The sequence below is a fragment of the Mustela lutreola genome, chromosome 12, assembly GCF_030435805.1.
Source record: "Mustela lutreola isolate mMusLut2 chromosome 12, mMusLut2.pri, whole genome shotgun sequence".
In the NCBI taxonomy this organism is placed as follows: Eukaryota; Metazoa; Chordata; class Mammalia; order Carnivora; family Mustelidae; genus Mustela; species Mustela lutreola.
The window spans coordinates 16,036,278-16,063,005 of record NC_081301.1 but is presented as its reverse complement, the minus strand read 5'-3'; positions in this window follow the sequence as shown (position 1 = coordinate 16,063,005).

Genomic DNA, 26,728 nt, shown 5'->3' with positions numbered 1-26,728 from the left:
GGGATGCCCAGTGTGGGGTTCAGTCCCTGTACCTCCCTTCTCCCAGAGAAGCTCTGGGTTTGGAGTTCCCGCTGGACTGTGGGTTGCTCCCCGGCAGCGTGGTGTGGAGTTTCCGGCGGGGGGACGCGGCGGGACCTGTGTCCCAGCCTGGCTTACCTGCTGTCACGTGGGCCTTCTCGCCTTCCGGTAGGATGCACAGGAAACCTTCAGACAGTTTTTAGGTGAGGAACTTATCCCATATTTAGCTGTGGGTTCTGGGTTTGTGAGAGGGACTGAACCCAGACCCTCTCAGGTCGCCATCTTGAACAGGCACTGGGCAGTTTCTTATATAGGTTCCCCTCCCCCCAACCTCCGGGTAAGGTTTCTCCTATTTGCATCCAATCAGGCCATACACCTGCTCAGGGATCATGGCTCCCTTATACCGTCGTTTAGCATGTGACTTAGCACGTGACTCAGCAGTGCCTCTTGCTACCAAACTGCTTAAAAAAAACAAAACAAAACAAAACAAAAAACCACATTATTTTTCTTTAAAAAAAAAAAAACAAAACAAAACATTAGTTTTGCAGACCTTCTTGCCATTGCAAATAATAGTCTCCCTGTCCGAAATAGCCGTCTCTCCGTTTGTTTACACTCAGAAATCTAACTCATTCTCCTCTGCTCAGACATTGCCTCCTTTCTAATGTCTTTCCTTATCAGCTTATAAAATGAGAGGGGTAGACATGCTATTTTCTTAATCCTCTATGGTCTGAGGATTGTTCCTGTCTCTGTAACCCCACCCAGATGCTAAGGCACTTAAGTGGGGGAACCCTGTCTTTTCAACTCATACTCCTCTGTGTTCAGATACAAGTGTGAGTCCAGAGTAGAACACTATTTGCTGAATGATTCTATTCACATCCCTATGTCAAGTGTATCTTACTTGCACATAGAGCCCCAGTAAGATATACCTGTGCCAGTTGTCCCCATCTCTAATAGGACAGGTTCTGAGCATCCATTATTCTGTAATTTCTGGGCGGCTCCCATATTTCAGCAGATACAAAGTCAGCCTTCATATAGATGGCACCTCTGCTCTGGTGTGATCACTAAGAAGCCATAAAAAGGAATTAGTCAGCTTAGGTGGATAATTGATGGATGTCAAGTGTCCCTTTGGATAAAAGACTTGCTTCTAGACCGATTGCCTGAGGGCTCAAGAGGCTCCTAGTAGACAATCCAGATGCCTTCTTTTTATTTCCTCTGAATATCTGCATTTTCATCCAAAATTAAGGCACCAAGGACAGCTTTGAATGAAGTAGTGGCCTCGGGGCTAGTACATTTAATGAGAAATCTTTTCAAGGGTCATCTTCTGATACCTTGTGCTAATGACACAGGGCCTTGAAAGGATGGGATTGCTGTGCACCTACTGTACATTAACAAGCAAACAAAAACACCTTACAATTTACTAAGACTTATTAGTTTTAGAGGTTTTTGACAACTTGATACGCTTCCTCTTAATTGTGACAGGCCCCAGCAAGGCTTACAGCTACTACTCAAAGCTTATGGCTTTGAAATATAGGCTGTAAGCTCAGAGTGGTTAGGAAAAGCATAAACAGGGAAGTAATATGCGTTATCCATAATGAAGGGCTCTTCCCTCCTCCTCTATCATTCAAAGAACTGTAGAAGGTATTTTTTTTTCTTATGGCCTGAATAACAGTCTAGAAGAGTTAGAAGTGCTGCACTCAAATTCACGAGTGATGTTCGTTGCCGAGTGAAGATGACAACCCTTGTTTTTGACTCCTAGTCCAAAGTTCGTTTCACAAAACACTATGGTGCCTCTTGCAGAATTGACCTGGTAAAAGTTAAAGGGGATAAAATGCCAGTCTGAAGCTCAGTAGAATGACAGGGGAGAAAATAGGCTGAAGGAGCAGCTGAACTTGTTGATTAGTATTGCTTAATGCAGCTACACACCCACTTTCATTCTCCCAGCCCACTGATCAGCATTTTCCTTTTGGACAGACTTCATAGCCAAGAAATCAATACATCATTAGCCTGCAGCATGTTGTTTTCTGGGTATCAGGCGAGCTCCTGGGAGCATTATTTGAGTCATAATGACAGGGGTTGGGCTGTAATGAAAGTCCTGAATTATGCCACATTAAGGATCTTCCCCGCCATGAAGCTGGTAAGCTGCTCAAATACTCCCTTGTGTGGCTTCAGACGCAGCCATCAAATATTTAGCATGGATTTTGGCTAATGTGCCTTCCTTATCCCCAAGATATTCTCCTAAAGCAGGTAGCTGGTATTAATACCCTTTAAGAGGTGAGGAAAGAGAGCCTTGAAGAGATTAACCGGACAAGACTTGCATCCTGGAGTAGCCAAATCAATCCCTTGGACCCCTTTACTACGCTAGCCACTCCCTGCTTCCTTTGGCTTTGAGAACCAGCAGGGTTTTGAAAATTCTCTTCACGGACTGTCTCCAGCTGCTCTGGCCCCAGCCAGAGAGCTCATGACCACTGGCTGGCGCTAAACTTCATCATTCTCTGCCCTCCACTGCTACTATTCCTGAGTCTGCCTCTTCCCAAGACTCAGAAGTCCCCTCTCACTCAGCCTCCCCCAGCCGCACCTCCTTCCTCTCCTTCCCCCTGAATGACTCATTTTGTTTACTGAGCAGAGAAGCTAATAGAAGGCAGCAGAATTTAAGCTTCCCTGGGACTTGCTTTACATGCTGACAAAATCATTCTTTTCTCTCTCTGTTAAATATTCATGGCTCTCAGATTTTTAGATACAAAGGTACATTTTGTTTTAAAATGTGCTGATCCAAGACCTACTGGTTTGCATTGATTTCCTCCTCTTTGCATTTCTATTGCATTGGAAATAAAGAGGTCCTCACTCACTTCTTCTGAAATATGGACCTGAATTTATCTTTGGTTTTCTTTTTTAATTTGGCTGCTATTTGGCAAAAGGGCTGATGTTGGTAGACATTTTAGATGTTTTGTGTGTTTTTCTCTTCTGACATTGTGTGCGGGCGCACACACAGACACGCAGACATGAGGACAGGGAGAAAACACATCCTCTTTTCCAGGCATCACGGTCTAATGATAATATCATTTGAAAGGGATTTTAACAAAGGTTTGAGCTGTTACAGATTTCAAATATTTATTTGGAACAAAAATAAAGTAGAGATAGATTTACAGAGATGAAGAATAGACTCATCCTAGGACAGTTCAGAGATCTACAGAAAGTGAAATGGGGGCAAAAGTGCCTCCATCTTAGAAAAAAAAAATGGAGAGAAATTTATTGTAGTGTAAGAATTATGGAAAGAGAATAAATGGAGGTGGGAAGGAGGAGGGATTAAAATCCTGATTAATTCAGGTCACTTGACAGGAGTCTTGCAATGTATAGTGCAAATGAACAAAAGTAAAAAGCTTTCAGATTCTGGAAGTTACATGTTTTTATTTTTTTTGTTTGTTTGTTTTTTCCCAAGCTGGTCTCGCACATATTACCATATCAAATAAAAGAGAAAACAATCATATGATAAGAAAAAGGGCTGAATTTTTTCTTAGTATAGTAAGGGGATGTACTATCTCGGTGGACTCTTTGTAAAGTCTTGGAGCGTGAAGGATCAATTTAGAATTTTTATGAGATTTTGGAGCCTTTTAGTGAAAATATGTGATTGGGATTGGGTAGGGATTCTGATGTAATTGTCTAGGATTGGTGAACACTTTGGTTGGAAGAATCTTATGGGGTCAGTTATTATTTAATGCAATGGAAGGATTTAACCCTTTGATGTTTATTTAAATAATCATTTTTGTAAAGAATCTGGAATGAACAATGAAATTATTTGAGATGTTTATCTTCCTAGGCAATAGTTTCTTGGAATAGTAAAGTCATGTTGATGGGTTAGTAAAGTTATGTTGATAGAAACTGTAAGCTGTGTAAGTGGAGGAGATTTGGAATCTTGAATATAAACTCTCATAATTAGGAAACACCTAAAAGCCTATCTGGTCTACTCTCAACATGATTCTTGAATTCCTTTATTACATACCGGCCACCTGCTCATTCAGCCTCTCAGAGACTGAAACCAGTGGAGTGGTGTAGAGACTCTGGTAGAGGGTACTGGTGGATATTTACTCAAGATTTCCAAAATTAATAAAATTGAGGTATTCTCTGGATCTCTACTTCTCTTTACTTTTGTTAGTTTACTAAAGACTGGTTCTTTGTCCTTTACTCTCTCTTTCCTCTCATAGTACGTGCTCACTCATAGGACCTCATCCTCATCTCATAAACGATCCCCCCACCCCCATCATGTTCTGCATCATGGACTTTATAAGCACTTCCATCTTTGCTTCCTCACAGATAGCAATGATGTCCTCCAAGTATTTGCCAGTTCAGAGGCCCAGAGTGGAAGACTAATTTGTCTGGCTTCTCCTGTATACCAGACCATTTCATGGGCTGCTGACCAGTCTTTATACTGGTGTATAGAAGGACAGGTGGCCTGCTTTGATCAATCAGTTGTGACCCTACTGGCTGGGTTCTGCAGTAGGATACCAGTGTGGTGGCTCCTGGAAAAGACTGTTCTTGGGGAGTTTCTGCAAGGAATACTATGAGTGGAAAGATTTTATGATGTTTTTTAAAGAAAATGAGGAGGCTATCAGTATCATAGCAAACATGTCTAAACCAGAGGAAATTTACCTATTTTGACTGTTGTGAACATTGGTCTTGGAAGACATCATGTTTTCAGAATTTCTGCCATGAATATAGGGGAGATGATCTTCAGCCCAAGGGCTTGGATGCACACTGGGAAATCTGTCAAGACACCTCACAGCACATAATGTTGTGCACACATGTTTATTATTGTAAAGATATCTCTTTTTTTAAAGATTTGTTTGAAAGATAGAGCACGCGAGTGTGCTTGTGTGAACAAGTGGGTGGGGGGGGGGTAGAGGGAGAGAGAGAGAATCCCATGCAGACTCCCCACTGAGCTCTGAGCCATGCTAGGCTCAATCCCACAACCCTGAGATTATGACCGGAGCTGAAATCAAGAGATACATGCTTAACTGATCGAGCCACCGAGATTCCCCTGTTTTAGTGTTTATTAGAAGCACCTGAACAGCTTAGCAGTTGAAACTGAACCCAAAATCTCTGAATACCTTACCTTCTTTTATTTTCAAATACAATTTTGTTTTGTTTTGTTTTGTTTTTAGCCTTCCATGCCACTAAATCCTGTGCCATCCTTCATAGCATTTATAGCATTTATGAAAATCAGTTCTGTTTGAGGGTTTTTTTCTTCCTATTTTTTATTTGCATTTACCCATAAATTAAGTCCCACTATGGCGAGGACCTTTACTGTCTTGTTCGCTTATTCCCAGTATATAGATGCCTGTTGAATAAAGCAAAGTAGAATCAAAGAGAGAATACTGGAGGGGGAAGATAGATTAACATATGTCCTGGAGGACTTCATTAGTCACATACGGTCACCAGGTACCGTCTGTAACTGAAGATGCAAAGTAGGATATTCAGACATAGTACTATTTTGGCAACTTTTCTGGTTAAGAGTTTAGTGTGGGATTCTTTCCAAAATTGCACTGTTACAGGAACATGGATCATAAATACAAAACTTACTTGTGAAGAAAATAAATAAGGAGAAAAATTTTCTGCTTCCTGATTTCAGAAAATCTTCTCAAGGGGACATTATTTGCATGGTTTTCAGTTAGAGGTGAAACTGAACAACAAATCCTTCAGGAAAAGTAGAAATAACCTACTAATTAGGGGCCAAGATTTTAAAAATAGTTGTGCTTTCAAATCATGGCTTTGCCACTCACTATCAACATGATTGTTTACAGATGGCTTAACCACTCTGATCATTACCTTCTTCATCTGTAAAATGTGCATCTTACCTACCTTACTAAGAGAGGTAAATGACAGAAGAAAATGCCTGATACATGGTGGTAAATAATAGCTATAGTTTTATTCTATATTCTGTGTTATTTAATCGTTGCCTCCTTAACCAACTCCAGCGACACTGAAAACTCTGTTTTTTCTTTTTTATATGAAACACTGAGGTTCAGAAAGTTCAAGTAAGTTGCTTGAATGATACATCTTAGAAAAGAGTGTAATTTTGTGATTTATAAGAAATATTTATTTGGTCACTCCTAGGAGCAAGATATATTTCACATGTTTGCTGTTTGATTTTTATGTTTGATCTCTTCCCACAGTTCCTGGCTTATGGTTCCCAAGACCCTAGGAATTTTCTGAGCAATGGGAACATCAGTTGTTATTATAGTTGGTCTCTTGTCCTCAGTTCCTGAAATGCTTCAGAGCCATAAAGGTGAAATGGGTGTCTTATTATTCATAACAACTCCCTTTCCACCACAACTGGGTTTATCTTAATGAGGTGACTTTTGGAAAGCACCTAAGGAGGGAGGCTAGTTGTAGAACCAATTTCATGGAAGGGTGGAACTTTCAGTCCTGCTTTTTGATTTCTGAGGATTGTAGAGAGGCTGGAGTTTAAATCACTCATCTTTGACTAGTGATTTAGTCAATCTTGTCTATGTAAAGAGACCTCCATTAAAACCTCAAGAAGAGGGAAGTTTACAGATCTTCTAGGTTGGTGAGCCAGAATGCTTCCGTGCGCCACCTAGCTGAGTTCCCAGACTCCATAAGGGCAGAAGCTTCTTCTTTGCATGCCTCACACCATGTATTTCTTCACCTGGCTGTTGATTTGTATCCTTTAATAATCTTTGTACGAAACCAGTAATCCGGTGAGTAAACAGGTTTCCTGAATTTTGTGAGTGCTCTAGCAAATTAATCAAACTCAAAGAGGGAGTACGGAGAACATCTAACGTCTAACATCTAGCTAGTCTGTCAGAGTTCAGGTAACAATTTGGATTCGGGATTGGCATCCAGAGTGGAGAGCAGTCTTGTAGGATGGAGGGTTTACCCTGTGGACTCTGATGCTGTCTCTGGGTAGATGGTGTCAGAATTCAGTTGAACTGTATGACATCCAGCTGGTGTCTCAGAACTGCTTGGTGGTGTGGCAGCATTCCTGCCCACATGGGAAACTGGGTGAACTCCCAACAAGGAGGGGATTTAAATCTATTATTGATAGGGGTGAGGGGAAGGAGAATGAGGGAAATGAAGGGATATGTGGTGAGGGTCTCAAATTCAATGATTTATGTTTTAATAGATAAGACTTACCTTTGCAACAAATGCAGACATCCATTCCACCAGTTAAATATCTCCAAATCTTAATTTCCACAGAACCTCTGGGTGACTCTGATAACATTTATTCAAGACTTACTCTATCAGGTGTTGTTCTAAATGGTTAAGTGCTTTGCTCAATGTCTCACAGCTGGTAGGTGGCCAAGGCCAGATCCAATTCCAGAGGCCATGTTCTTAACTACTTAGGATACTCTGCTGGCTTTCCTGAATCAGATAGTTGTGCATCACATTTTGAGAAGACATAGAAATGACAGACTGTGGGAGCTCAGAGACTGTGGCTGTTGTGGTGCGTGAAACAAATCAGGCAGCATGTAGCCAAAATTAACATGAAAGGCGGCCATGATCAATGAAACCAAATGCATAACCTAGTACCTGGCACAACATGCTCAATAAATATTTTTTGAATAAATAAATACTTATGAGGATGATAGCAAGCCTTCAGTCTTAGGGAAGACAGACAAAACATTCAGTTAGCCATGGGATTACTGAAACTCAGAATTAGAATAAACTTCAAAAGTCATCAAGACCTAACTCCCCCGCCCCGTGGATGCTACAACTGTCTCACGATACTTCAGGCCCATTGTCAGTCAGTTAAAGAAAAAGCAGCCTCTGGTTTGCAGCATAAAAATAAGAGAAAAGACCAGAAATATGACCCATGGAGAAGTAAGAGAGCTTTAAATGCCAGAGTCCAATAGAGTTCTGTTTGTAGCCAGCTATCTGACAGATAAGAGGGAGAAAAGTACATACTGCAGCAATGATGTCTACAATCACAGAAGCGATTCTCCAACAGCAAAAAGATGCCCATGGTCCTGGGGGGCCAATGTGAGCCTATTGATTTCTCTCCCAGTTCCTCCTTATTCTTCATCATTTCCTGTTCGTTCATGCAGCCAGGGTCTCAGGGACTGTGGTCCCTCATGGGCCTGCCAATCTTACTGCTGTTGAGTGACCATGAACTATGAAGGTCCTCGAGCCCTTTAATTGGACAAGTCCCTGTTAATAATGCAGGAGAGGAGCTGAGCTTGGAGTAGGCAGCGGAAGAGAGAAAGACTGAATGAGGAAGGAGACAGAATCCATGAATTCAGTCTTCACAGAGAGAAGGAACCAGAGGGAAAAACAGTCACTACAGAAAACTTCCAAACAACACTGGTGGTAGATTTCACTTGAGGAACACGCTATGCAGGTGGTCAGGGAAATGAACTTCTCCTGTCATTTGAGATCAAGATTATCTCGAATCAGGGATTGCTGGTGAGATTATTCAAAAATACTGAATAATCTCGGTGCTGCTCACTGAGTAGAAAGAACAATTTTACACTGATTATTGAATCCCTGAATCCAAGTGATCAGGTTATCACGCTTCTAGTCAAGAAGTTCTTTTACTTAAAATGTCATTAATTAAAATGTAAAACTCATGTACTGACTGAAGATCAGTCCAAAATATAAAATAGCCATGATCTCCAGAGAGATTGGCTTATTCCTGGTTTAAAATAAACAGAGAAATGGCAGTCATAAAATTTATAACTGAAGTATCAGGGTAGTTGAGAGGCATTTAGCACACTTTATTAAAAACAAATAAACCAAAACTGACATTTAAGAAATTTATTTGCTTAGCTATTTAACAAATGGCAAACATTTACTTCATCTAAAAATGTGCTGTATGCTCAGGGTTCAGTGATGACAAAGGTGAGCACATTCCCTTTCACTGATAAGCATTTGGCTTACTGGGGGGAGGGAGAGAGGAGAGTAAGCAGAAATTTGCTGTATCAGAGGATACGTGTTATGAGAGAGCCAGCATAGTGCCTTATGAGACCACAGAATAGTATCTTAGTCAAATGCAGAAATAATTAAGACTTCCTAAGAGGCAGCTTCTTCTAGCCAGAGCCCAACAGTGTTAGTGAGTTAGCCAAACAAAACAGGGTGTGGAAGAGCATTCTGGGCAAAGAAAATTGTATGTCCAAAGACTATGGCACATGTAAGAAAAGTAAAAAATTAATCCATTCTTTTTTTTTTTTTTTAAGATTTTATTTATGTTAGAGAGAGAGTGTGTGTGACGGGGCTGGGAGGAAGAGGGAGAGGGGGACTCCACACTAAGCACAGAGCCCCACACAAGGCTTGATCCCATAACCCTGAGATCATGACCTAAGCTGAAATCAGAAGCTGGTCCATTAACCAGCTGAGCCACCCACGCGCCCCTAAAGTTAATTCATTCTGATGGTATTATTTTGGACTGAAATTTTCTGTCCCCATAAAATGTTTATGTTGAATCCCTAATCCTCAATGTAATGGTATTTGGAGGTTGGCCCTCTAAGAATTAATTATGATTTGATGACATCATGAGGGTAGAGCCTCCTTGATGGGATTAGGGCCCTTCCAATAAAATGAAGAGACCAGAGGGCTCAGCCTCTGGGTTGGAGGATGTAGCAAGAAGATAGGAGGAGCGTCTCACTAGAACTGAATCCGGTGCTGGCATATTGATCTTGGAGTTCCAGCCTCTAGAACTCTAAGAAGTGAATGTTTGTTGTTTAAGCCACCCAGTCTTTGGTTTTTATTATAGTAGTCTGAGCTAACTAAGACAGGTACAGTGAAAGAGATGCAGAGGTGTGTCTGGAGGAGTGACCGCAGACCAAAGCCTGAAATTCCTCGTGAGTCCTGCTACTACAGCATGCCTTTGCGAGACCTTCTCAGGCTCTCTTACGTCACTCCCTAATGGCTCCTGTGAGGGACGCTTCAGCTCTACTAACAAGACAGCCTTCCTGGGGCCTGGGAATCTAGATGTCTGGTACCTCAAACCCCTATTCTATCTAGTATCTGAGATTCTGCCTTCATTTGAGCAAGGGCCAACAGTGCACCTCTGGCTTACAGCCCCCAGGTCCCGGTTGCCCGTGTTTGGATTCCAGCCATGAAAAAGTCAGAAGCATCCACTTCAGACTGAGGTTCTCCATTTCTTTTCCTGGACCTAGCAGAAACAGAGTCCTGTTCCTGACTCATGGCCTTGCTGAAGTTTACGTCTCTGACTGGTCATTCCCTGCCTACTCAGCCAACTAACCATTTATCACAAACTCACTTTTTCTTTTTTTTTAAAGATTTTATTTATTTATTTGACAGACAGAAATCACAAGTAGGCAGAGAGGCAGGCAGAGAGAGAGAGGGAAGCAGACTCCCTGGTAAGCAGAGAGCCTGATGCGGGACTCGATCCCGGGACCCTGAGATCATGACCTGAGCCGAAGGCAGCAGCTTAATCCACTGAGCCACCCAGGCGCCCCTACCAACTCACCTCCTGACATCGCGTCCCGCCTGCCCATAACACCCGTGGGACCACCCGGGTATTGACCATGCTTACTCTTAGCCTTCACTTATCCCTCCATCTACCCCTGCCCGCTTTTTCCTCCAGCACCTGTAGCTGAATCCAACTCTTTTGGCCTTCTGAATGTCCTATCAAGTCTCTGTTTACACTGTCTAGTCTGGCCTGACTACAGTGTTTCTAAATAACTTTTTTTTAATAACCTTTTATGAAGCATCACAAGGACAGCTAAAATATTGCCTGAAAGTAAGAGTGTTCAAATACCAGACAGGTGAGGAAGGACAATAAAATAGAGTAGGTTTGGGTAATTCATAACGTTTGTGAATTAAGAGACTGGGTGAATTCTGGTGTGGTCTAGCAGAGAGATGTAGTTGAGTCAGTGCTCCTATTTGTTTAATTGGCAGACATTTAGAGGATAACTGCTTTGTACCAGAAACTACTTTAGGTTCTCAGATCTTGGCTGCAAACAAGATAAATTTATGTGGAGATTCTAGTCTAGAGGAGAAGGGAAATCTGAACTTTGAATTGTCATCTAGGACGGACTAAGAATGTTCTAGTGCATATCTGCCCAATCTGGCTCTTTAGAAACCATCTGCTAAACCTGGTCCACAAATGATTTTGAGACTTTGGGGAATCCCCACACCACATGTCCTCTAAGACCCCTTTCAGCTCTGAAAAATCTCTGTCCTACTGGTTCTTTTTGCCAGGAATCCTAAGGCAGAAGGCACAGGTTAGAGACAAAATACCCCCAGAAGAATTGTTCAAGTTGCCTGCTTAGAAATATGATGCCGCAGGTAGAACCAGAAACAACAGAAAGGCAGGGGAGATGGATATAGCAGGAATGTTTCTACTTTATCTGTTGCTCTGTTTGGTGACATCTCATCCCTCATGGAGTCTGTTTTTGTGAAAATTTTCCTCCCATATATATGGAGTAGAGATATTATTCAATGATTGTCAGCGCTGAGAAATGCATGGAGAGATAAAGAAAGGAGTTTGCTTCTCAGTGACAGTGAATAGGGTCTATTTCCCTTATCACAGATTCTGAGCCCTAATGAATGGATCCCATACGTCCTATCCATCATCTGCCCAGAAAGCATAACAAGCCCCACTACCTGGTTAGCCAGCTACCTGGACCTTCTCTGCTGTAGATGACTGTTCCTTCTTTGCTCCTGTGCCCCAAGTATGTTAGTCTAAAGAGAGAGGAGAAGAGGGCTTTGGAGCTGCCAAAATGGTGCAGTGAGGAAGTTATGGTGCTAACCTGAAAGGGGTCAGCGTTCTCTTCTAGAACATCAACTGAGCTTGTATCCTCAGGCTGGTCAGTCTCTTTATTTTGCTCTTTTGGATCAATCCCCTTCTTCCTCATTTGAATTTAAGAAAAATATTTTTCATGTGTTTATAAAAATAAGCTAATTCCAGATAATAAGACAGCTGGGAATATTTACTTTAAAAAAATTATCGGTATATTCTAAATGATAGATATTCAGCTAGTGGCTCTCTAAAAGAATGTTTCTCTAAAGTTGCTACCAATGTGGGAGTGTAGATTAGTATCACCTTCTTGTAGGGTGATTTAAAAACATTCTTATTAATTAAAATATAGATACTCTTTGTTATTGCAATTCTCTTTCAAAAATATCCTAAAGAATGTTTCTCAGAAATGTGCAAAGATATACTTACAAGAATATCCATGGCAGCATTTACAAAGCAAAATTGGAAATAGCCTAGGTTTTTATCGATAGCTAATTCATTAAACGATAGCTGTTCTGTACAGCCAAATACTCTGTAACTATTAAAAGAAAATTCTAGATCTATATATGCTGAAATGGAGAGATCACTAAGTTATTTCATTCAGTGCAAAACCATGTCTAGAAGGGAACTTCTGTGATTCTTTTTTGTTCTCTTTCTTGGTCTGGATCGAGCTGGTTACATCTACACACTTAGTTTATAAAAAATCAAGGAGTTACAAACTTAAAATGCATATGTGTTTCTGCATGCATGTTATACTTCAAGAAAAAAAGTTAAAACAATGTACATAATATTATATGTAATGTCTTGTAATTTCAGAACAGTATAAATTTGTATACATTTGACATGTATACAAATTCTAGGAAACAAGATGCTATACAATGATAACTTCTGGAATGGAGAAAGGAAGTGAGGACATGTAGACTTTTACTTTTGGTTTCCTGTCTTTCATGCTTCTTGATTTGTTTCATTTTTTTTTTAAAGAAGGAAAAAGATAGTTAAATTATTTTAAATACTGGTAGACATTCCTGGAAACAGTAAAATAACACTCTATCTTCACTTGAAGTCAGCTATCGAGCTCTGTGATGGTTTTTCTTTGCTGGACCTTTTTTTTAGCATATTAATTTTATTTTATTTATATTTGCTATACCTTTGCTCTCTACTTCTAGAATTCATCACAATGCATCTGCAATGCCCTATTCTCTTCTTTGGCCCACTAGCCTGTCTCTCCACATCTTTCAAGGCCTCCATTCCAAATCTAAGTGGGTGAGCATCTGTGAAGCAGCTGCTACATCCAAATTGAGAAAGGGCCACATTGCAAGCAAGAGGCCAGGGCAAGAATCATTCTGAGTGGAAAATGGCTTGGCAGGGTCCAATGCTCTGGGACCCATCTGAGAGGAAAGATCATTAATGTTAATCTAACTGAGCTCAGGGTGGGAGGAAGCAGAGTTGTAGTTTCTGGAGGAAACAGCTTGAACTAAGGGCTGGTTTCATTTGACAGAGACAATGAGGAATCACTTGCCTGTGCTAAATGGAGACACGATTATCCATAATTGATACATGATTTTCAGCTGCCTTCTTTGTTCTGGTGCAGAAGAACGGGAAAGGAACAGTGAGGAAGCAGGGTCACGAAGCTTTAGAATGCCCGAGTCTGTGCCCAGGCATGAGGTTGGGTTTTCCATTTTGGTTGGAGGAATTACAGGGCTGCTTACACTGAGCTGTTTATGTTTAGATTCTTAGGTAGCTCTAAAATCTTATCAGCTGAATACTAGAGATTCCATTACCCATAACCTCTAGTGACTGAGAGCAAGGGATTTAGAATCAGGCTGACTGACTCATGCATAAATCCTGATTTTAACACTGGCTTTGTGACCTTAAGTAAGCATCTGAACTTCAGTATCTTCATCAATAAAAGGAGAATAATATATGTCTCATAAAGTAGTTCTTAGTTATTGACTTTGCTGATGTTAATGTTCTTTACATTTACAAAGTGCTTATATTGTGCCACAGTACCTACGAGGTAGATTTAGTTATAACCATCTTGTATGAGAGAAAATGGAAAATATAAGGCTATGGCTCAGCTAGAGCAGGGATAGGATTGAAACACAAGTCTGATTGACGCAGAACCCAGTGGGCTTTGAACCTTACTTTGTGCTGGGACTGTATAGGTTAGTCCCATCAAAATGACCATGTTCTGCTGAGATCTCATGAGAGCAAATGTGATTAAGGCAGGCTTCTGTCGGCCCCTCAAAACTGTGACATTAATCCCCATTTATAGCTCCATTCAGAATCTCCGATGGCTCAAAACATTAATAAAATTCTCATGGGCCAAAAACATTAAGATTGGTCCCCAATGCACTCTCACATTATTATAATAACACCCAGCTAGGAACAGGTGGCACTGACCCTGTTTAGTCTAAACATTGTTTAGACTAGACCAGTGCTTCTAGAAGGGTCCTCTGCAAGACAGGGGGGCATCATCATCTACCTGGGAGCTTTAGAAATGCAAATGAAGGCCCCACCTCAAACCTACTGAATTCAAATCTAATTTGAAAGTTGGATGGCAGGGATGTGCTTTGATCAGCTCTGCATGTGATTCTCATACACACTAAGGTTGGAGAAGCACTGGGGCTGGAGCAAGGTGTTAGGGCACATCACTAGCTATAAAAAGGGAAGGAGAGAGATGAAGTCTGTGTCTACATTATTAGAAGAGAGAATCTTCTTCCTAGAGAAACAGCCTGGTCCTTTTCTCTAGGTAATTTCAGCTGTAAACTCTTCCTCTTTTATATGTTTTTTTCGGGGGGGAATGGAGGAAGGATGCTACAGGCATCCTTAGCATTTTTTTGTGGGGGGGAATTACAGTCAACTGCTTCCTAAAATCTGGAGAGAGTTTTTTCAAACACCAATAACACTTTAGATAACCTGAAAAAATTTTTTCTTATATTTTCTTTTTAAACAAAAACTTTCTGAAAGTGTTCTGTAGAGACCAATGTATGCTCTGGATTTAGAATCAGGAATTTGGGATCCATGATCTATTTTTCTTTCCCTGTCCCTGTCCTTCAGCATCCCAGACCATCCCCTCTCCCCTCCTCAGCTCCTCCTTCTCTTTCTTAATTCCTGTGAAGTCACTGGCCTGTTTGGGGAATTAATTGTGAATACATTAGGCCATACCCCTACCCTGAGGGAGAGTACAGAGTAGTGCAGAGATAGTGAAAAATAAACGTGCAAATGCAAACCAGTGTGCTCCCCAGAGTGATCAGAATGATCAAGAAATCTCTTTCCAGAGAAAAGGTTGACTAGAAAAAGCCTTGGACAGGGGCAAAGAAGTTAAAAGATAAAGAAGGGTTGGGTACCTAGGTGTCTTACTCAGTTGGGCCTCCAACTCCTGATTTTGGCTTAGGTCATGATTCCACAGTTGTGAGACTGAGCCCTGAGTTGGGCTCCTTGCCCAGCATGGAGTGTGCTTAGAACTCTCTCTCTGTGTACCACCCACATTGCAAAAAAAACAAAACAAACAAACAAAAAACAAAGATACAGTGAATTTTAAGGTCTTTTGGTTTGAATAGAAGAAAGCCATGGTGCTCTTCATATGAAGCCTAGGAAACTAGCAGGGGTTGGAAGTGGGGGCCCTTGAGCAATCAAGAAACCTTCTCTCTCCAGAGATAGAGGTCATTTGTGGGATGGGGGAGAAGAATGTTCCTACTCTCCTTGTATTCCCTCCTTCTCAAACTCGGATTCATCAAGGGAAGTCAGTAATAAAGTTTCTGACCCATAGCATTTCTTGTTGACAGAAGGAATGCACCTGTAAGAAGTTAAGTGAATTTAGGGGTGCCTCAGTGGCTCAGTTGGTTAAGCATCAGTCTTTGGCTCAGGTCATGATCCTGTGGTCTTGGGATCGAGCCCCACATAGGGCTCTTTGCTCCTCAAGGAGCCAGCTTCTTCCTCTCATCTGCCTGCTGCTCCCCCTGCTTGTGTTCTCTCTCTGTCAAATAAATAAATAAAATCTAAAAAAGAAAAGTAGTTCAGTGAATTTGATGTTCAGATTTCTAGTACCACTTCCTGGATGATCTTTCTCAAGCCTGGAGGCCCATAGAGCAGGACAGCATGGTAGTTACAAATATGAACTTTAGGGTTAGCCAAATAGAGATAAATAGCTTCAAATAGCTGGGGTCCCTCTTACTGGGTTTATATTTTTGTGCAAGGCAAGTAAACCTTTATGACTTTCCATTTCCTTATCTGTATAATGCAAATAATAAAACCTACCTCTAAGACTGTTGTAAAGATTAAATGAGATAATATATTTTTGGCACAGGGTCTGGGTGTATAGTAAGCTCTTGAGAGTTCTAATTAAAAATATTCCTTGTCCTTTTATTAAAGGACAAGTGCTTACTTTCTCCTTAGTCTATAAAAGAGTAAGACGATCCTTTCTCTTAGCTGTGGAGGCAGTGGGTAGGAAGAACATGATAAATTGTGAAAAGTGAGGCAGAAACTGTTCTTTATAGGAATTTAGAGATAATAATGCTAACTACTGGCATGGAACACATGGATTTATGGCAAAGGCAACATTTGTGTTGGGTCTTGAAGGATATACTGAAGAGAAAAAGGAAAAGAAGCAAGAATGTGTTCTGATGAAAACCCACAATTTATTGAGTGCTTACCAAGTTCTGGACACTGTTGTAGGCATGATACGTATACCGACCCATTTACTTCTCACAAAAACCCTAGGAGATGGATACCATTATTATCCCCCATTTTGTGGAGTGAGAGACAGCAGCATAGAGAGGTGAAAAAGCTTGCCCAAGGTTCTATAACTATTACGCAATAAAGCCAAGGTTTGATTTTAAGTAGCCAGTCACACAGGATCTTAAAAACTAGACTCATATTTGTGTTCCAGTTAATTAATTATGCCTCCATTTTTATCCCAAATTAACTTAAAAAATCAAATACTTTGACTTGGCTGGAGCATAACGTGCTTGATGGGGATTATTTGGAGAAATTGGAGATTATTTGAAGAAATTCAAGCCCCAGAGAAGGGGATTGAAATCTCTTTTGGGGTACGGAGGTAAGAACAAAGGTTTCTGAGAAGAAACACAGAGAAATAATAATAATTCCATGTGGTAGCAAGAAGCCCTCTGGTGCCCTTATTTCATTGCCTCATGGTTTTATGAACTGAAATACATTCCACTCACACAAACCACTTCAGGATCTTTTATTTTTAATCTTTCCGACATAGGAGAACAAATTTAACAATGAGATTCTGTTTCTGTTCTGTACATGGGGATAATTAAATTTGCATCCCACTTCAGTGTTGGATCTGCTGTTTGAAGGGAAATGTATCAATTGGACACATGCCCCATGATTTCTAGTCTGCAAATAAGGCATTTGGAGGAGGGGGGGAAAAGGCGACATTTTTCTCCCAAGCAGTAATCACAGTAAAATCTTCACTTAGTGACAGCTTGTTTGTGGTTGGATTAATTCCCATTTGAGAGGGGCCAAAGGGCAGGGAATTGAAGGGAGGAAGCTAGAGAGAGGCAGGGCATAATTATGGAAAGTCCCAGAGGACTCTGAGAACTGAAGTTTGCAAGGGAGGCCAACTGCACATACCTGAAAACGATCTTGGTCAGGAAGCCCCAGGGACCTCTTTCAGTCTCTGGTTTATTTCCAATTTCCTCATATCCTTTTTTCATGTAGAACCCAGGGACTTGGCCTGATTCATGGAAGTTACAAATGTTGTGGAGTACAATTAATTGATGTATGAGTCTGGGCACGAGGAGATGCACTTGGGTATAAATCTCAGTCCTGCCACTCAGTGTATCTGTGAGACCTCAAGCAAGTTTCTTGCCATCTCTGAGATGCTTTCTTTCCCTGTGGAAAAATGCAGGATTGCTAATTCTACTTTATATTGAAGGTGCAAATTTAAAAACAAAAACAAAAACAAAACATGTAGAAAAGCTCTTGACACATATTAAATCTCCAAGATGTTTTCCTAACTTTTCTTTCCATTTAGTATCACTCCTGCATTTCCATTTCTTGATTGTACCGCTCATTTGTTTAAATAAAGTCTACTTCTAAGTGGGGGGCGGTAGGGGAGAATTCAAGGCATAGGGAGAAATTCATTTAAATGGTGATAGTCTTGGGTATTGAGATGATTTCAGGAGTAACTAAGGATGTTGTATGTAACAACAACAAAACAAACTTGGAGATTACTTTCATTCTTCTATTGACCTCAGCATAGCTTCCTTTCCCCTGGCTCTTGCCACAGTTCCAAGAAGTTAAGTGAGTAAACTTGAACAGTTTTTATTTCCTAGGAGCTTGTAATTCGCATTAGGGCAGAGACTGTGTGTGACTTGTTCATGCCTGTACCACTCTTTCCTAGCCCATGACTTGAAATGATTTAAAAAAAGTGTAGGTAGCATGAGTGAATGAATAAGTAAATGATTTATTTATTTTTCCTGCCTTAGAGTCTTCCAAGCTTTAGGTTTTTGAAGGAACAGGGAGCGGAAACAGTAAAGATTGTTTGGTCTGTGTGGGATGAAGGGAAGTCCAGTTCTTATTTCGTCAACTGGAGGGACATTTGAACCTGCCCCTCTTCATCCTAAATTCTGGAGATAAGCCTTTTTATGGGGGTGAATGTAAATGTGTTTTGAATGACTTGTGTTAAGTAGCTAGGTCTGCAAAGTACATAAATAATGACAATAATGACATGGGTGGCTCAATTGTTAGGTGTCTGCGTTGGCTCAGATCATCATTCTAGGGTCTCGGGATCGAACCCCACATTGGACTCCCTGCTTGGCGGGAGGCTTGCTTCTCCCTATCTCATTCCCTCTGCTTGTGTTCCCTCTATCTCGCTGTGTCTTTCTCTGTCAAATAAATAAATAAAATCTTTAAAAAAATAATGACAATAACAATATTTTCCATGATTGAAAAGCATTATTTGCTTTGTAAACACATCAAGCATTTTATATTTCTTGCCTCTCTTTTGTCTTCTCACTGTGGTGTGGAGAATGAATCAGGGAGACCATTCAGAGATGATAGCAGTATTCTAGAGGATTTATGATGGCAGCCTTGACTAGGAGGGGAGTCGAGCAAATAAAAACATGATACATTTGAAATACATTTTTGGAGTAGACCTGAAGGAAGCTGAAGAACTTTGAATGTAGAAAATGGGAAAAGGAATGAATTAAGGTTGACTCCTAGGTGTTTGAACTAACAATTAGGTAATGGTGCTCATCCTTTCTACCTACCTATCTTCCTTCCTTCCTTCCTTTCTTCTTCTTCTTCTTCTTCTTCTTCTTCTTCTTTCTTCTTTCTTCTTTCTTCTTTCTTCTTTCTTCTTTCTTCTTCTTTCTTTTTTTAGTTAACATACACTGTATTATTTGCCCCACGGGTACAGGTCTGTGAATCGTCAGGCTTATACACTTCACAACACCTACCATAGCACATACCGTCCCAATGTTCATAACCTAACCACCTTCTCCATACCCCACTTCCCCCCAACAACCCTCAGTTTCTTTTGTGAGATTAAGAGTCTCTTATGGTTTGTCTCCCTCCTGATCTCATCTTGTTTCATTTTTTTCCTTCTGTACCCCCCAAAACTCCCACGTTGCCTCTCAAATTCCTCTTATCAGGGAGATCATATGATAATTGTCTTTGTCTGATTGACATTTTTTGCTGAGCATAATACCCTCTAGTTCCATCCACATCATTGCAAATGGCAAGATTTCATTTCTTTTGATGGCTGCATAGTATTCCATTGTATATATACACCACTACTTCTTTATCCATTCATCTGTTGATGGACATATACGGTCTTTCCATAGTTTGGCTATTGCAGACATTGTTGCTATAAACAATTGGATACACATGCCCCTTCAGATCACTACATTTGTATCTTTAGGGTAAATACCCAGTGTATGGTTGCTTGGTTATATAGTAGCTCTATTTTCATCTTTTTGAGGAAGCTCCATGCTGTTTTCCAGAGTGGCTTCACAAGCTTGCATTCCTACCAACAGTGTAGGAGGGTTCCCCTTTCTCTGCATCCTCGCCAGCATCTGTCGTTTCCTGACTTATTAATTCTACCCATTCTGACTGGTGCGAGGTGGTATCTCATTATGGTTTTGATGCCGAGTGATGTGGAGAACTTTATCATGTGTCTGTTGACCATCTGGATGTCTTCTTTGCAGAAATGTCTTTTCATGTCCTCTGCCCATTTCTTGATTGGATTCTTTGTTCTTTGGGTATTGAGTTTGATAAGTTCATTTTAGATTTTGGATACTAGCTCTTTATCTGATATGTCATTTGCAAATATCGTCTCCCATTCTGTCAGTTGTCTTTGGGTTTATTGACTGTTTCCTTTGGTGTGCAAAAGCTTTTGATCTTGATGAAGTCCCAATATTTCATTTTTGCCCTTGCTTCCCTTGCCTTTGGTGATGTTTCCAGGAAGAAGTTGCTGTGGCTGAGGTCGAAGATTTGTTGCTACCTCTGTTCTCCTCAAGGATTTTGATGGATTCCTGTCTCACATTGAGGTCTTTCTTTCATTTTGAGCCTATTTTTGTATGTGGTGTAAGGAATGGTCCAGTTTCATTCTTCTGCATGTAGCGGTCCAATTTTTCCCAACACCATTTGTTGAAGTGACTGTCTTTTTTTCCTTTGGTCATTCTTTCCTACTTTGTCATATATTAGTTGACCATAGAGTTGAGGGTCTATTTCTGGGCTCTCTATTCTGTTCCATTGATTGGTGTGTCTGTTTTGTGCCAGTACCATACTGTCTTGATGATGATAGTTTTGTAATAGAGCTTGAAGTCTGGAATTGTGATGCCACCAACTTTGGCTTTCTTTTTCAACATTCTTCTGGCTATTCGAGGTCTTATCTGGTTCCATATAAATTTTAGGAATCTTTGTTCCATTTCTTTGAAAAAAATTGATGGTATTTTGATAGGGATTGCATTGAACATGTAGATTGCTCTAGGTAGCATAGACATTTCACAATATCTGTTCTTCCAATCCATGAGCATGGAACATTTTTCTGTCTTCCTCAGTTTTTTTCATGACTACTTATAGTTTTCTGGGTACAGATTCATTGCCTCTTTAGTTAGGTTTATTCCTAGGTATTTTGTAGTTTTTGGGTGCAATTGTAAATGGGATCAACTCCTTAATTTCTCTGTCTTCTGTCTTGTTGGTGTATAGAAACTCAACTCATTTCTGTGTATTGATTTTATATCCTGATACTTTACTGAATTCTTGTACAAGTTCTAGCAGATTTGGAATGGAGTCTTTTGGTTTTTCCACATATGGTATCATATCATCTGTAAAGAGTGATAGTTTGACTTCTTCTTTGCTGATTCGGATGCCTCTAATTTGTTTTTGTTGTCTGATTGCTGGAGCTTAAGACTTCTAGTACTATGTTGAACAGCAGTGGTGATAATGGAAATTCCTGTTGTGTTCCTGACCTTAGCGGAAAAGCTCTCAGTTTTTCCCCATTGAGAATGATATTTGCTGTGGGTTTTTCATAGATAACTTTGATGATATTGAGGTATGTAACCTCTGTACCTACACTTTGAAGAGTTTTGATCAAGAAAGGATGCTATACTTTGTCAAATGCTTTTTCAGCATCTACTGAGAGTACCATATGGTTCCTGTTCTTTCATTTATTAATGTATTGTATCACACTGATTGATTTGCAGATGTTGAACCAACCTTGCAGCCCTGGAATAAATCCCACTTGGTTGTGGTGAATAATCCTTTTAATGTACTGTTGGATTCTATTGGCTAGTATTTTGGTGAGAATTTTCGCATCTGTGTTCATCAAGGATATTGGTCTATAATTCTCTTTTTTGATGGGATCCTTGTCTGGTTTTGGGATCAAGGTAATGCTGGCCTCATAAAATGAGTTTGGAAGTTTTCCTTCCATTTCTTTTTTGGAACAGTTTCAGGAAAATAGGTATTAATTCTTCTTTAAATGTTTGGTAGAATTCCTCTGGGAGTTCCTCTGGCCCTGGGCTCTTGTTTGTTGGGAGACTTTTGATGATTGCTTGAATCTCCATACTGGTTATGGGTCTGTTCAGGCTTTCTATTTCTTTCTGGTTCAGTTGTGGTAGTTTATACGTCTCTAGGAATTCATCCATTTCTTCTGGATAGTCAAATTTGCTGGAATATATTTGCTCATAGAATGTTCTTATAATTGTTTGTATTTTTTTTTGGTGTTGGTTGTGATCTCTCCTCTCAGGACAGCCTTTTCTGTGTCCCACAGATTTTGAACAGCTGTGTTTTCATTATCATTTGTTTCCATGAATTTTTTTCAATTCTTCTTTAATTTCCTGGTTGACCCATTCATTCTTTAGTAGGATGCTCTTTAGCCACCATGTATTTGAGTTCTTTCCAACTTTCCTCTTGTGATTGAGTTCCAGCTTCAGAGGATTGTTGTCTGAAATATGCAGGGAACAATTCTAATCTTTTGCTACTGGTTGAGACCTGATTTGTGACCCAGGATGTGATCTATTCTGGAGAATGTTCCATGAGTACTAGACACGAATGTGTATTCTGTTGCTTTGGGATGGAATGTTCTGAATTTATCTGTGATGTCCATCTGGTCCATTGTGTCACTTAAGGCCTTTATTTCCTTGTTGATCTTTTGCTTGGATTATCTGTCCATTTCAGTGAGGGGGGCTGTTAAAATCCCCTACTATTATTGTATTGTCAATGTGTTTCTTTGGTTTTGTTATTAACTGGTTTATATAGTTGGCTGCTCCTATGTTAGGGGCATAGATATTAAAAATTCTTAGAACTTCTTGTTGGAAAGACACTTTGAGTATGATATAGTGTCCTTCCTCATCTCTTATTATAGTCTTTGGCTTAAAATATAATTTATCTGTTATAAGGATTGCCACCCCAGCTTTTATGATGTCCGTTAGTATGGTAAATTGTTTTCCACTCCTTCACTTTAAATCTTTGGGTCTAAAATTAGTTTCTTATAGATAGAATATTAATGGGTTTTGTTTTTTTATCCACTCTGATACCCTTTGTCTCTTGATTGGGGCATTTAGCCCATATACATTCAGGGTAACTATTGAAAGATATGAATTTAGTGCCACTGTATTTCCTGTAAGGTGACTGTTACTGTATATTGTCTCTGTTCCTTTCTAGTCTACTACTTTCAGGCTCTCTCTTTGTTTAGAGGACCCCTTTCAATATTTCCTGTAGGGATGGTTGGTGTTTACAAATTCTTTTAGTTTTTATTTGTCCTGGAAGGTTTTTATCTCTTCTTCTATTTTTAATGTTATCCTAGCTGGATATAGTATTCTTGGCTGCATGTTTTTCCTCATTTAGTGCTCTGAATATATCATGCCAGTTCTTTCTGGCCTGCCAGGTCTCTGTGGATCAGTCGACTGCCAGTCTTTTATTTTTACCATTGTATGTTACACTCTTCTTGTCCTGAGCTGCTTTCAAGAGTTTCTCTTTGTCAGTAAGACTTGTAAGTTTTACTATTAGATGATGGGTTGTGGACCTATTTTTATTGATTTTGAGGGGGGTTCTCTTGCCTCCTGGATTTTGATGCTTGTTCCCTTTGCCATATTAGGGAAATTCTCTACAATAATTCTCTCCAATATACCTTCTGCCCCCCTCTCTCTTTCTTCTTCTGGAATCCCAATTATTCTAAATTGTTTCATCTTATGGTATCACTTATCTCCTGAATTCTTCCCTTGTGGTCCAGTAGTTGTTTGTCTCTCTTCTGCCCTGCTTCTTTATTCCTCATTATTTGGTCTTCTATATCACTAATTCTCTCTTCTGCCTCATTTATCCTAGCAGTAAGAGCCTCCATTTTTTATTTTTAATAGCTTTTTTTATTTCAGCTTAGTTAGATTTTTGTTCTTTTATTTCTCCAGAGTTTCTCTAATATCTTCCATGTTTTTTTCAAGCCCAACTAGCACCTTAAGAATTGTTATTCTGAACTTTAGATATGACATATTACCAATGTCCATATTGATTAGGTCCCTAGCCTTCAGTACTACCTCTAGTTATTTTTTTTTAAGATTTTATTTATTTATTTGACAGAGAGAGATCACAAGTAGTCCGAGAGGCAGGCAGAGAGAGAGGAAGGGAAGCAGAGAGCCCGATGTGGGACTCAATTCCAGGACCCTGAGATCATGACCTGAGCCGAAGGCAGCGACTTAACCCACTAAGCCACCCAGGTGCCCTCTCTAGTTATTTTTATTGTGATTTTTCGGTTTTGTCATTTTATCCAAATAAGAATAAATGAAAGAAAGAATAAAATACTAAAAGGGTGGCAAAGACCCCAGAAAAATGTATGCTAACCAAATCAAAAGATACTCCAGATGGGGGAGAAGAAAGGGGGTAAAAAAATTTTTTAAAAAATTTAAAAATTAAATATATATACATATGTGTATATATATATAAAACTGGTGACTAGAACAGAGCCACCCACTTGAATTTGGATGTATTTGATCTCCTAGAAGAAACTACCTCCCAAAATTTTAAAGAAAGAAAACTTATATATATACACAAAAATAAGGGTAAGCATGATGAAGGGATGGAATATGACTGTAAAGATGAAAATTAAAAAAAAAAAAGATTCTAAGAAAGGAATTGATAAGTTGGTTGTTAAAAGAAAAAGAACGTGGAGAGAATTCGCTTAGACTGGAGACTAGAAAAAAGCCCTGTGCTGGATTTAGGGTATGTTTTCATTTATTAGAAGAGATTGTATCCCAAAATTTTTTTAGAGAAAAAAGACACCTATATGTATACAAAAAATAAAGTTAGATATAATGAAAATATGGCTATAATAATGAAGGTTTAAAAAGGTTTTTTTAGAAAGGTATTGTTAAGATAAACTAGTTATGGGGCACCTGGGTGGCTCAGTCGGTTAAAGCCTCTGCCTTCAGCTCCAGTCATGATCCCAGGGTCCTGGGATCAAGCCCCACATCAGGCTCTCTGCTCAGCAGGGAGCCTGCTTCCTCCTCTCTCTCTCTCTGCCTGCCTCTCTGCCTACTTGTGATCTCTGTCAAATAAATAAATTTTTTAAAAAAGATAAACTAGTTACAAAAGGCTAAAAGAGGAAAGAGAAAACTTTAAAAAAATAGGGTAAGAAAAAAATAAAATTAAAAAAAAATTAGCTTTGCATGACTGAAGAATCATGGGGAGAAAATCATGAATTCCATGTTTTGCTTTCCCTTCCTCTGGAATTGTCTTATTCTCCTTGATCAGTGAGCTTGGCCTTTGCTGGATGTTCTTTCTGATCTTCTGGGGAAGGGGCATGTTGTAGTCATTCACAGATGTCTTTGTCTGAGGCAGAATTGCACTCTCCTTACCAGGGGCCGGGCTAAGTAATCTGCTCAGGTTCATTCTTGGGAGCTTTTGTTCCCTGAACGCTTTCCATAGAGTTCTGGAGTAGGAGAATGAAAATGGTGGCCTCCCAATCTCCAGCCCAGAGGATCCAAGAGCTTGGGGCCACACTCCTTAGTGCACCCTTGGAGAAAAGAGGTCAATCACTCTTGTCTCCCTGGTCTCTGGCCACACTCTGAGCTCACCTGCCCTGTGACTGAGTGTTTCTCTCTCTGGCACAGAGCCCTGTTTGGAGTCTCCAGACCCAGCAGATTCCTGCTGCTCTGCTCTTCTGGCAGAGGAATGTGAGTCTCTGGATCTTCCACTTGTGGAGTCCCTGCTCAAAGAGCAGTTGCCCGAGTGTGCTGCACATCACAGTTTAATGTAACCCAAAGCTGAGAGCTCACTGCTCGGCTCCATCTCTATAGCCGGCTTCCCTGCTCTGATACCTGCCAGCTCTGCGACACTCAGATACCCAGATCCTTCTGTGACCCTGGGGGACCCGAGACCACAATGTCCCCATGAGGGCTCCACCCTCACTTAGCCTCTGGAGCTATGTCCCTCAGTGGAGCAGACTTCTAAAAGTTCTGATTTTGTGCTCTGTTGCTCCGTTGCTTGCCAGGTGCTGACGCCTCCCCCCACGGTCTATCTTCCCGTCCCTTCAGATTCACTTCTCTGCATGTCCTAACCTTTCAGAAAATGGTAGATTTTTCTGTTCCTAGAATTGCTGCTCTTCTCTTCAATCTCCTGTTGAGTTTATAGGTGTTCCGAATGGTTTGGTACCTATCTAGCTGAACTCCTGTGACCTGATGTCATCTCAGTTCGCTACTCCTCTGCTATCTTGACTCTCCCTCCTTCCCTCCTTTCTTCCTCCCTCTCTTTCTGGTGGAGGTAGGGGGGCTGCTGAAATATGCACATCACTTTTCTATAACTTTTTCTACTCAGAAATACTGTTTGTGATGTCTGTCACCTTAAAGAGAAAATTTCTATTTGGCAGTTCACCTTATGAATCTAGAATTCAGAGCCAGATTGGATTGGCAATGAATTTGAACTTGTTCAGCATAAAGGTAGTGTTTAAAGCTGAGATATTGGTTGGATCTGCTTCACTGGAAATATTACCCTCTTCTCTTTTGAACATAGACTGGTCTCAAGGTAGACTCCTATCCCTCTTGTAATGAAGAGTAATATGTAATCTAAACTCATGGATTAAAGGGAAAATACTAGGAGAAGTTAAAGATTTGAAGACAATATTCCTGGAGCTAAAGTTTAGGAATGGCTTTAAAGTTTGTGAAATACCTTGAGACTTAAAGAATCATAGAATATAGAATATCAGAATTAGATGATAGTTTAAGGAAATTTTGGACTATTATCCCTTCTAAGAGTAACTCTATACAAGGTTCTTATTAAGTTCTCAAAGTCTGTGCTCACACACTTCTGAGGTTAGGAGTTTACCACCTTGTGATAGTTTGATTGCATTTAATTTTATTATTTGGATCATAAGGAATTTGCATAATTCTTCCCATGATAATGCTGTAGATATTTGAAGACCATGATTATATCTCTCTCTTTCTCACCAGCATTCTTATCCCTATGTTTTTTCCAGCCTATTCTTCCACACTATGCTCCTTTTAGTCTCTTGTTACCACCCCCCCCATTTCT